The following is a 13,556-nucleotide window of genomic DNA, read 5'->3' on the forward strand; positions in this document are numbered from 1 at the left end:
TTAGCTGAGGTTTCCTGTGTCCAAGCATTTACTGCACATCTATCTCAAAGTCATCATTATATACAGAAACTCACAGGTACCTAAAATATATATGGGAAGAGAAACCATTGGCTTTGCCCAATCACAGCCTGAATCCTTCATTCCTCCTCCTCATGAATGAACCACATCATAACTAAGCCATGCTTCAAAGCTGAAGCAAATGACATCCTGCCCTCGGTGAGTGAGTCGTCTCTGGACCTCATCTCTCTGGGCATTCCATTGTCATTCTTTTTCCCAGCTGCCCCAGATTCCAGCTCACTTCACTCTATCCCCATCGCTGCATTTTCTTACTGTGACACTTCAGGCTATTCCATGGCTGGGCATGCACACAGGTGCTGTGTGCCTTCTTCAGCAGAGCCCCCGTCAGTCCCCCTGAGGAATTCTGCTCTGAGTTATCCCAGCTCTCTGATCCCTGGGGGCTCTCTACCCTCGAAGTTTCATATGCTGTTTCTGCTGCGTGGGACTCTTCCCTCCCTTGTCCTGCAGCCAACTCTTTCATTCTGGAAAGCATTGCTTCCTGACACTCCCACTTTCCAAGACAAAAAAAAGAAGTGCTTCTTCTGTGTCCCAATAGTGCCCTGCTTTAATCACAGAGCGTATCACACCACAATAAATTACCTGCTCGTCCCTCCTCCCAGGGCGCAGGGATTATTGAGGAAGAGGGGCCAGAAATAGTGTAGGAGCCCGGGGCACTGGGTGATGACAAGGACACAGGAGGGCCACTGCACATAAGTACTTACAGAAGCTGTGACAGCATGCACAAGACCTGCAGAAGTCCAAACTATACAAAACCTTTGCATTAGAGGAGGAATCTGAGCTGGGGGCGGTGGCGCACACACCTTTGATCCTAGTGCTTGGAAGGCAGAGGCAGACAGATCTCTCTGACTTTGAGGCACAAATCGAAGACAAGACTGTCCTACGAGTCTAGGACAGCCAGGGCTGCACAGAGAAACCCTGTTTTGACAAACAAACAAACAAAAAAGAGGAAGTGGCATGAAGCTTCAGCCCTGGCTGAGGAATACTGGCAGATGACAACTGTTGGGAGAGGAAGAGTCAGTGTTCTCTAAGAGCGTAGCCTCTGCCAAATCACCCCTGCTCAAAAGGAAGGCAATACACTGCACAAATCTAAAAATAAAGGGACACAAAGCTGGGGGCAATAGGGAAGGGGCTGTATATGGGAATAGTTGGGGAGGGGAAATATAATCAAAATAAATTTATGACATTCTCAAAGAACTAATAAAAATATTTTAAAAATATTACACAGTCATTTATCAGCCTCAGTCTACTGAGACAATCCAGGGCAGAACCATGATTTTCAACTCCTAGTTCCAATGTTTAACATAATTCTGGGAATGTAATAGGTATCCTGGCTAGTTTTAGGTCAGTTCGACATAAGCTATAGTCATCTGAGAGAAGGCAACCTCAACTGAGAAAACATCTCTATGAGATTGGGGTGTATTGGGAGGTGGCAGTGCACACCTTTAATCCCAGTGCTCAGGAGGCAGAGGTCAGCCTGGTCTACAGAACAAGCTCCAGGATGGCCAGGGCAAAACAGAGAAACCCTATCTCAAAAACAACAACAAACAAACAAAGATCTGGCTGTCGCAAGCCTGTAGGGCATTTTCTTAATTAGTGATTGATATGGGAGGGCCCAGCCTATTGTGGGTGGGGTTACGCCTGACACAACAATTCTGGGTTCTATAAGAAAGTAGGCCGAGCAAAGCATGGGAAGCAAGCCAGCGACTCCTCCACGGCCTCAGCACCAGCCCCTGCCTCCAGGTCTCTGCTCTGACTTCCTTTAGTGATGGGCTGTTACCTGAAAGTGTAAACAAAACAAACCTTTCCCTCCCCAAGTTGCTTTTGGTCATGTGTTTCATCACAGCAAAAGAAAACTTGACTGAAACTGTGAGTAATAAGGGTGAATGAGTGAGGGAATGGCAGGCGTCTTCAGAACACACTTTCTACATAGCTTTCATCACTCGGTTTGAAAGATTATATCTTGGTATAGAAAGCCCCAATAATTTTTTTTTGTGTGTGTGTAATAGATTATTCCCAAAAGCAAATGTGAAACAAATAGCTAGAATGTTTAGAATAAAAACTGTTTTTTTTTTTTAATTTAAAAAAAAATCTTTGAATTGATTTGACACCTCTTACCCTTCTGATATAATTCTCACATCTTGGTGTTAGAAAATTCTCATTATGCTCAGCCGATCCAATCAGTTTATCACTAATGTTCTATTAACATCCATAACAGCTTTTCTCTTCACTTCAGAGGCAATGCATAGATTTTCCTAGTCATCTTTCCCAAGTCAATCCATAAGTACATTTAATCTATGAGCTTTCAAGCTCAAAAAGATTTATTGGGCCACTAAATACTTACTTCTTGCTTACATGGGATCAAAAGCTCACAGAGGCTCGGGATCAATTATATTTCATCTTTCTGGTACTTAACTTCACAGGCGAACAGCTCTCAGAATAATGAATACAAGTCCAGTTCCTGACAAGCAGTGGCAAAGGCCAAATGAATGAGCAATGTTAGTCACCCTAGACCCGGAAGCTCTAGCTGGGGCGAGTAGGTAGTGCAGCTGTGACTCATTACCAGCAACCACGTTACTCTCAGGCCCAAATCAGCCTCAAAGTGGAAGTCTGAGGCCATGGGCCTTCCACCACAGACAAGTAACACACATGTCCACGAAACAGCACCATCCCGTAAATCCCTGCCCTAGTCCCAGAACCTTACCTCACATGGTGTCAATAAGAAACAAGAGTCTCCCAAAGGGAACTGCTGCTTCCTCTGCAGAAGCTGTGGGCACCACAGCAGAGCAATCCTTTAACACAAGCAAGACGGAGTTCAAAATGGCCGACAGACAAATAGTGCCACATTTTGCATTTTGAAGTTAAATTTCTCACTTAAAAAGTCATGAATGGGAAGAAAGTTATTGACAAAATGACAGGGCTGAGAGCATAGGCGTCACCCGGGACATCCTGGATATGAAGAGAAAACATTCCACATGACTGACGATAGACTGTAGTGAGTGCTTGTGGAATTCTTAGTCAAGTAGCCAAGCCTGCTAAGATGTGCGTGTATGGTGTGTGTGCGCGTGCCGGCGAGTGCGTGTCCAGCGCATTTGCACAGAGGGGGACACATGCTCACTCAGAATCACGGTTTATGTGCACATTCCTGTGATGATAGGATTCTGGCCAATCCGCAGATTATTTCTGAAGGCTTGGACACAACCTGTTAAAAAAATCACTGCTGAAGCAAACAACTGTCAGATTCATAAACAAGGATGTGTTGCCAGAGGGTGAAAGTCAGGAATGCTAAAGCTGTCACAACCAAGGCCACATTACTAGAGCTCAGATGTGACTTGTGCACTGATGGAAATGAGAGAGGAAGCTCCTCCCAGGCTACAGTCAAATGGAAGGCGCATAGCAGTGAGACCAGGACAGAGATGCCTCCATGCTTGGGGGGGGGGGGGGTACAGACAACAGATGCTCCAGGTGACAGAAGCCGTGCTCTATAGGACACAGAACTGCTTCTGTGTCACACCCCAAATTGACCATTAACATTAAGTTTGATCGGCTGTATTTGTATGATTTACCACATGTGGAAAAACCCAAATAAACGCGGAATAAGGCAGCACAGAACAACATTCCATTCCGCTCTCGAAAGCCTCTAGTTTGAGATATAATTTATTCTGATCATTGTTATAATCTGGAACCCCTATTTTCTTCAGGATCCAATTAGGAAGAAGAGACGCTACAGATGTTTCAGAGGGAATGCCATAACTTGGGTGTGTGATGAAGGACCAGAACTGGGAGCTGAGGCAACATGGTGGTGCAACCACTTGCAACATTTGGAACCCGGGAACTCCCCAGGGCTGATGCTAAGATAGTGAGTGTCCTCTGTGCGTGCAAGGTTGGTTGGGTTTGTTGTTGTTAAAGTTGTTTTTTTATTTTTGTTTACTATTGTATGTATGTGTGTTTACCTGAATATAAGCACATGTGTGTGTAGTAACTAGGGAGGCCAGAAGAAGGTGTCAGGTCCCCTGTGTCTGGAGTTACCGGCAGCTGGGAGCTGCCTCCTGTGGGTGCTCGGAACTGAATCCAGGTCCTCTGCAAGAGGAGCAAGTGCTTAGTCATCTCTCCCTGCCATTGGTTGTTTTGTGTTGTTGTTTGGTTTGAGGCAGTCTTTCTAGGTATCTTTGACTAGCTTTGTACTTGTTAGGAAGCCCAGGCTAGCCTAGAACTTAATGGCAATCCTCCTGCCTCGGTTTCCCAAGTACTTGTGCCACCACACAAGCAAAGATGATGTTAACATAGCCTAGAAACCAGAAACATGGTGCAGGAACTCTTGGCAAATGCTGAGATAAGAAAGGTGCTGTGGGAGAGCAGCTAGGGTGAGAAAGGCAGCTGCTGGCTGCCAGAAAACTCCTCAAAGAAAAGAGGAAGGGAATCACCCCGCCTTTCTCCAACTTGCATTCTCCCATGCCTTCCATTGGCTCAGCCTGTGGAAAGCCAGAAGGTGTGGAAAGGGGGAAGCTGTGTCCCCTGGAGACTCAGGGAACAGAGCCCAGGAAAGGCCATGTAACCAGGAAAAAAACCTTGTAGATTTCCTTGTAGGAGAACAAAGTTGAAATGAGTCTGAAGATGCACTCCACGACTTTGGAAGTCTCTGTTGATATGTGGTGGGAAAAGGGTGAAGGTGGGGTGACGGTTGTTGGAGAATGACAAGGAAGAAGAGACAACTAGAAGGGAAGGAAGAGAAGACCAGGCTACAGGTCTCCCTGAGCTGTGATGGACTATAAAGACGAAGGAGCAGATGACAGAGCTTCTGCAGGCAGAATTCGAAGTCTATGGAGAACTACAGTCCATGCTTTGCTGTCACTGGTTTGTTTATATTTAATATGTGATTGATTGAACTTAATGTGAATATTAATCTCTCCTGTCAAAATGAAATGGAAATCTCTTTCGGAAAACTTGTGAAGGGATTTGAGAAAGGCCATTCTCTGTATGGTACACAAAGGGAGAGCTGCTCACAAACAAAACAGCAGGGAGAAAGTGTGTGGGGGATGGGGTGTGGGAGAAGAGAGCCCAGGGGATTTCAGCTGTAGTGTTTGTTTACAGCTGTTTCAAATTAAGGAACTAATTTTGAATTGGGAATAAATAAGGAAGTTCCCTGAGAAACAGAAGATGATTGCTCAGAAGGGAGCCCAGGCTAGAGATAAAGAGAACAGGTCTGGTGGCACTTTGACCTGGCTGCTCTTGTCCCTGGCTTTGTGAAAAGAGCATAGCTGTCCTCCTGGTCCTTCCTGTTGAGCTGTTCATCCAGATGAATGAGCAGGACCTAGGCCTCTTTTGAAGGCCACTTACTCTGCTTAAATCAGAACCTCTGCACTGGGGTCTCTGGAACACCAGCCACCAAACAACAGAGAAGTAGCTGGAATTTTGCACATCCTCCCTTGGTTTGCTGTTTGCCACACAGCAGAGAAGCAGGAGGGGGTGGGGAGCGGGAGGGACACTTCTGGAGAGCCTGCACTGATGCTGCTCTGTGGGCTGGGCTTGGGCTCCCAGCACCTACATGGAGGCTCACAATTGTCTCTGACTTCAGTCCCAAGAGATCCAGTACCCTCTGCTGGACTCCTTGGGTGCACAAGCATACACCAACACACATACAATCCTTTAATTAAAAAAGAAAGAAAAGAAGATAAAAAGTCAATTTGGTACTGTAGCATTTTATAAAATTATTTTGCTATTATTAAAATGAGGACTTCATGAAGAAATATTCTTAGCTTTTCTGTTTTTTCTTGAGCCACCCAAAGAGAATATTGCTATGAGAAGCTTTCTGCTTAATACTCAGTTATATCACTGAGTTATTAATAAACCTAGTTAATGGCAGCAATTTGTACTTGTGCTGATGAATGCCTCTCCTTAAAACAAGCAAGGAAACTTTAACCTTCCCATATGGATTTTCTTAAAATAGAAGCCCTTGTCCTGCCTGTTAGTTACAGTGTCTTAGAACATGCCATTTCAGAAGTGCATCTTTTTAGCTATATTTTTCTGTGGCTTACAGGATGTACCTCTCACACTCGTGAACAAACGAGTCCACACTGGATGAGCAGCAGTACTGGTGCTGCCGAAAGGTGCTCGTTCCAACCTTGGTGTCACTAAGTGCCCCCAGCAAGCCACGCAAAGGAATGACTTCATTTACTGTCCCAAAAAGAAGCATCCCAACCTATAGAAAACTTCCTTTATCATGGCCATTTTAGAGAAACAGAAGTTAGGGTTCAGAGTATTAAAGTTTTTCCCCAAAAACTGCCAGTTATTAAACAGTGGGTCTGGGATTCAAAGCCTACCCCTTGGTCACTGTGCCCAGCACTGGCCGGCCATGCAGCACTAATGTTCTGTCACTCTCTTGAAATGGTTGACACTGCCTACGTAGGACTTTTACGTGTGGCAATTGGTTTCCCAAATCATGTAGCCAGCGTTGACTCTACTGCATTTCTTGACACCCTGGGCAGATACTGCCTGTGAGGGAAGGCTTTAAACAATGTCCACACTCTGCAACAGTTCTTTCAGAAGCTGGTCTCACCCAAGTTCAGCTCAGTCATGCCTTCTAATGAGTGGGACCGGCCGAAGGAAGGGTGTGCCTTTAAGAGTAGCGTGAGAGCACTGCAGCTTGTGCCCTGCCACTGGGCCACTTGCTCTAGGGAAAGGCAGACCCTTGTCGTGAGGCGACTCAGGTGCCACCTGGAAAAGTCCCCAGGGTGAGGAACTGAAGCCTCCTGCTGACAACCATTTAAATAAGCTAGCTCAAGCCAGCACTTGAGGCAGGAGGCAGAAGGATCTCTGCAAGTTCGAGGCCAGCCCGGTCTACAAAGAGAGTCAGAACAACCAAGGCTACACAGAAATCCCTGTCACAAAAAACCAACCAACCAAACAAGCAAAAACAAAATAAAAGCTATCTCAAGCACTGAGTCAAATGTTGACAACTTTCACCGTCTCCGACTCTGCAGCTAGGACTTGACCCCCGAGAGAACCATCTACACAAACTACTTAGTACTTAGGTGCTCAGAAACTGTGGGATCATTTTGTTGTTTTGAGCTAGGATGATTTATTTTGTGTATGAGTGGATAATTCATGTTATATAACTCCGGAATCTAAGCCATGTAAGAATGTTCATTTAGAAGGCAAGGATATTCAGTAATGCTTGGCATGATATTAGCAGTGGCTTGGTGAAGCCATTTCAGAGCATCTCAGCATTTCATCTATGGGACACTGTAGGAATCCTCTGAGAATCAGAGGGCTTCTCTCCACCCACCCATTGTGCCAAGGCCTTCTTTTAATTTGGACCATGGCTTTCAACACTGTGTCTGATTCTTAATTCAAAGCCTGCCAGACATACTACACCCGAAAGAGCTGCCTCCCTTCTAATTGACCAGGCTCTTGCTCCTGTTACCAGTCACGTCACACCTCTGTCACATGGCCTGGAGTTGCAGGTCAAGATTTTATAGCCATGTTTATTCCGCCTGCACAGCATGGAACAAGGCCAGCTGGGCTTGCTCCCCAGGGCCATTTGATTCTGCTGTTGTCACCCAGCTCTGCGTAGGCCTGACTAGTGGAGCTCTGAGAGATAAGCCGTCTAGCTACCCGCCTCTCTCCATGCTACCCGCCTCTCTCCATACCATGCCCTTGTTCTTCAGAATATAGTCTCAGTGGTGAATGAGAAAGGTAACGGATTGTGCAACACCAGTGGACACACTTGAAAAGTGAGTTCCTCGCTGGCTTTGCAGTAATATCAGAGCATCAGGGTCTTAAGTGTGTGTTTGAATCCAGCAAGCTAAACATTTAAAATCTGATGTGTGATGGCCACAGTCTCTTGGTCTGGGACTTCCTCTCACATGTGGAACATTCACAGATCTGAAACAGGACTAATAACAAGAGTAGCTAGAGCTGGCCTTCTGTGCGTGGAGAAGACTCATTCACCAAAACAAAGGCGTCACTGCCATGTAAAGTGACAACTATGTCGAAGCTAGTACTGTGTCAATACAGAAAGCCAGAGGGCTGCAGCTTCCTGTTAGAGAGCCACCAATGAAGAAGAAATTGTTGTGAGAATGAGGTGAACAAGCCTTATTGGAGGACAGTTTATTCACTTTATATCCCAGCTGTAGCCCCCTCACTCCCAATCCCGCCTTCCCTCCCTCATCTCCTCTCATGTCCCTCTCCAAGTCCACTGATCAGGGAGGTCCTCTTCCCCTTCCCTCTGACCCTAGCCTATCAGGTTTCATCAGTACTGGCTGCATTGTCTTCCTCTGTGGCCTGACAAGGCTGCTCCTCCCTCAGCGGGAAGTGATCAAAGAGCCAGCTACTGAGTTCATGTCAGAAACAGCCCCTGTTCCCCTTACTAGGAAACACACTTGGACACTGAGCTGACATGGGCTACATCTGTGTAGGGGTTCTAGGTTATTTCCAATCATGGTCCTTGCTTGGAGTATCAGTCTCAGAAAAGACCCCTGTGCCCAGATTTTTTGGTTTTGTTGCTCTGTGGAGCTCCTGTCCTCTCCAGATCTTACTATCTCCCCTTTCTTTCATAAGACTCCCTGCACTCTGCCCAAAGTTTGGCTATGAGTCTCAGTGCATCTCCTTTGATACCCTACTGGGCAGAGTCTTTCAGAGTTCCTCTGTGGTAGGCTCCTGTCCTGTTTCCTGTTTTCTCCCTCTTGCGATGTCCGTCCCATTTGTCTTTCTGAGTGAAGACTGATCATCTTACCCAGGGTCCTCCTTCTTGCTTAGCTTCTTTAGGTGCCCCCCCCCTTTTATTAATTCAACTTATAAAGCAAAACTTGACAACAGGTTGGTAAGGAAGGACAGCATAAGGGGGGAAGAAGTCAGAACTTTATGATCATCACTGCCCTACAGAACCAACTTATCTAAACCCTCCATTTTCAAGCCAATCTCTTTACTTTGAATGGGCCTGTTATGCCGACAGGATAGCAAATGCAGTCATGTACAGTTAAAGCTGGGACTGCCATTTTTCAATGCTCAAAATTCAATTTTCAAATGCTCAAAAAACATTGAGCATTTTTCAACAGAAGGCATAGGAAATTTGTTTACTATCCTGATAACCTTTTTTTCTCGAGAGCAATGGCCCTCCTCTGGTTGCATTTCTTCAGATGAGGAAGATGAGCCAATCAGCCTCCTGAGCTAAGTCAGATTTGAGGAGAAGTAGTCCCGAGAGGTGGCTCTTCCCAGAAGCAGAGTCACAAAGATTCCCTATGTGAGGACACTGAGCTGCCTCTCATTTGGTTTGGTTTTGCATTTTCTTTTTATCTTTTAGAGTGTAATCTTCATGAGGTCTGATGACTATGATGTTTGTGGCTGTATTCCCAAATACCAATCCTGACTCATGGTATTGGTGCTCCCAGAAAGAAAAGAGAGGGAAGAAATGGACACATGTATTGGAATTAAGTGAGATGTGTTTCTGGAGTGTTCTAGGTGGCTCTAAGTATAGCCTTTATGACCCAAGCCATTCTCCAATATGCATTCTTAGCTAATAAGCACCTCTGTCCTCTCCTTTCCTCTCCTCTCCCCTCCTTTCCTTCCCCTCTCCTCCCCTCCCCTCCTCTCTTCTCCTCCCCCCTCCGTTCCTTCCCCTCCACTTCTTCCCCTCCCCTCCCCTCGTCTCCTCCCCCTCCTTTCCTTCCACTTCACTTCTTCCCCTCCCCTCCCCTCCCCTCCTCTCCTCTCCTCTCCTCTCTCTAGCACATGGAATGAAGGCATTGCCTTACACTCTGAGGACTATTTCATCCACACAGATCCTCCAAAAGCTGAAGAAGGAAGCAATCCTATCCTCAGTGTCAGCAGAAAGTTTCACAAAGAGAATACTTTTCAAAGCATTTTTTTTTCCCTTGGTAGGGTTCTGGGTTTTAATCCAGAAAGTTCTTCTGAGCAGGCATTGCCTATCTCCATAATTAAATTATTTTAAAAATTTACTTCATAGTTCATAAGCAAATTCTTGTTGGTAGTTCAGAGAATAATTCTATTAGATAAAGGAGTTTTCTTCCAAGATACATTTAGACACTATTAAGGGAATCTTAGGGGAAGTGAGAAAAATTTTATAATTCAAGGGTGTGAACCTGTCCCCCTACTCCCTCCTTTCCCTTATAATTAACTTACTTCTTTACAGGAGAGTAACAGTTTTATTTAAGCTAACACAGTGGCCTCTGCTTTAAGAAGCCCTCAGGATGGATCCAGAGAGCGTCGTGCAGTTCTTAGAAAGCCAAGGGTCTTATATCTTTAGAGCGTGTGTGAAAGAAATGTAATATGATGCTCCCTAGAGTTACATGGCGTCTATCACACAGCTGCAGCGGTTATAGTGAAGACAGTATGCGGAGAATGTTTGAAAACATCGTTCTGAGGCACCCTCCTCAGGGCCCTTCTCCGCACATCCTCCAGTCAGCTCTTCCTAGCCAAGGAGACTCCTTCTGGGACTCAGAAAATGTTTCCTATACTGATACAGGTGTTTTAGGACACTTGGAAAAGGGGGAGGGAAATGAAAATACTTTCCCAAGCCATAGACTTCTGGTTAGTAGGAATGAGTGTAGAGTGTGGAAATGAAACAGTTGAGTAACTTTTCTTATTTTAAACACATCTGGTTTAAAACCACATTTTTCGCATGTGGGAGACATGGGCAAATAATTGACAAATGGAACTAACGCTGCACTGTGGATCACCTGCAATGAAATATTCTCTTTAGAGGCAGTTCATTTTTTTATTCAAAGTGCCTTCCAGTCTCCAATTTTTTTTGACTTTACAGGTGGTTTTAATTTTTCAAAAGTGTGACTTGACTTCTGGAGGTATCTCCATCCCTGATCTCAAGCTAAACTATAGAGCAACAGTAATAAAAACTGCATGGCACTGGCATAGAAACAGAATGGTGGATCAATGGAATAAGATAGAAGACCCAGAAATAAACCCACACACTTATGAACACCTGATCAAAGATTTTGACAAAGATGCCAAAACCATACAATTTTTCAAAAAGATAGCATCTTCAACAAATGGTGCTGGTCTAAGTGGATGTCTACATGTAGAAAATGCAAATAGATCTATACTTATCACCCTGCACAAAACTAAAGTCCAAGTGGATTAAAGACTTCAATATAAAACCAGACACACTAAACCTGTTAGAAGAAAAAGTGGAGAAGAGCCTTGAACTCATTGGCACAAGAGACAACTTCCTGAACAGAACACCAACAGCACAGGCTCTAAGAACAACAATCAATAAATGGGACCTCATGAAACTGAAAAGCTTCTATAAAGCAAAGGACACTGTCAAAACAAAACAACTGCCTATAGATTGAGAAAGAATCTTCGCCAATCCTATATCTGTCAGAGGGCTAATATCCAATATATATAAAGAACTCAAGAAGTTAAACAGCAAATCAAGTAATCCAATTAAAAAATGGGCTACAGAGCTAAACAGAGAATTCTCAATAGAGGACTATCAAACGGCAGAGAAACACTTAAAGAAATGTTCAACGTCCTCAGTCATCAGGGAAATGCAAATCAAAACAACCCTAAGATTTCACTTTACACCCATCAGATTGACTTTTATTTTTAATGTATTGCAAATCTATTTCAAAATCAATAATTATGATCTGGACTCTCAGTGGAGGACTGTGCTCATTGGCTTTCTTGGACAGGGCTCTGCAGGGAAAAGATCCTCCCAACAGCCTGATTTGGAGCCCTCAGCAGGGATAAATATCACTTGTGAAACAAGAATTTCTGTTGTTTATTTTTTTAGAAGAGAAAAAGAGTTTTGGAAAAGAATCTTATACTAAAAAGAAAGACAAATACTTGGTTGTCTCTCTTCTTCACTTCTTGTCCAGGCAATTAGAAGGACGAAGGTCTAAGAATTCTCTCTAGAATCCTAGGAAAACCTCAGAAATGCCAGAACCCACAGCCCCCTCTCTGGGCCTCTCTTTCCTGTTAAAGAGGACATAGGAACTAATTCATGAAGAGTTTGATAACATGTAAACACTGGAACAAAAGCTGACGAATGAAAACTGCGCATTGAATGTTGGTGGTAGCTTTGGCTGGAAGCGAAAATAGCCTTGTAATGTTGGCTGGAAGAGGTGAAGGTTTGCATGTGACGATGCAGCTTTGTGCCCAAGTGCTGGCCTGGCACATATGACCCAGCATGGTCGGGGTTTACAGTTAGAGTTTGCATTAGAGCACTCAGGGACAATAAAGGACTTGTGGGGAAGGACACTTGCTTTGGTGCTTTCCATTGCTAGTTTCTCTTCCAACAAGCTCACACAGACTGCTTGCCTTCCATCAACTAAACTTCGAGGACAAGAGAACCATTAGAACGGAGGTCATGACCCAGGCAAAGACAGTGCAGAGAGGGACACATAACTAAACCAGCAATTTGAATGTAGCATGGCACTGTCTGTAACAACAATAATACCCATTATTTATTGATGGCCTTGGGTTGGCATTTTGCAAATATTGTCCGTCCTATTTGGTTTTTTTGTTTTGTTTTTTGTTTTTGTTTATCTTTTGAGACAGAGTTTCTCTGTGTAGCTTTGGCTGTCCTGAACTTGTTTTGTAGACCAGGCTGGCCTCGAACTCACAGAGATCTGCCTGTCTCTGCCTCCCACATGCTGGGATTATAGGCATGTACCACACTGCCTGGTCCTATTTGGTTTTTAACAGAAACTCTCTGAAATAGTTTTACAACAGAGGGCAAGAGTTCAGAGAGCCTAAATAATTTGCCCAAATTCACACAGCTAGCAAATAACAAGGCTAGAATTTGAATGTGGGATGTTTTGACCCCAAATTGAACTACAACCCTACAGTTACTCCTTAAAATATACAATAGAAATTATATACACATGTACACACACACACACACACACACACACACACACACACACACACACATTAGATAGAGATAGGTGTATTTTCAACCCCAGCTGGCCTAGCATTATTACTAGTAATAATGCAGGCTAGCCTCAAATTCACAGAGATCTCTGTCTCTGTCACTTGACCTGGGTGTTGGGATAAAATATTGCTTATATTAGCATAATGAATTACATACAGAAATATCTGGGGACATAGAAGCTGGCTAACTCTGCCTAAAGAAACATAGAGGAGGCAATATTTAAATTAAACAATGATCTGCTTTACATGGATGTAATATAGTTAGACTAATTTCTCATTCTACTCACCTATGAAAGACGAAGGAAGGAAGGAAAGAAAGGCAGAAAAAGAGAAAGAAAGAAAAAAGAAAAGAAGGAAGAAAAGGAAAGTTTTTAAAAAATATCTGAAATTAATTTATATATTTTTTGATCAGCATCATACTGCTTAGTTAAAGGACATATTTGATCACTGAAATTATCAGTTTCACGCCTACTTCTTGTTAGAAGTAAACACACACACTCACCACATATCAGAGATTTCTTATTTTTTGTTCTTTAACAATTTCATACATGCACACAATGAATTGTAGT

Source organism: Psammomys obesus, unplaced genomic scaffold (assembly GCF_907164565.1).
Source record: "Psammomys obesus unplaced genomic scaffold, mPsaObe1.curated_primary_1811, whole genome shotgun sequence".
Classification (NCBI taxonomy): Eukaryota; Metazoa; Chordata; class Mammalia; order Rodentia; family Muridae; genus Psammomys; species Psammomys obesus.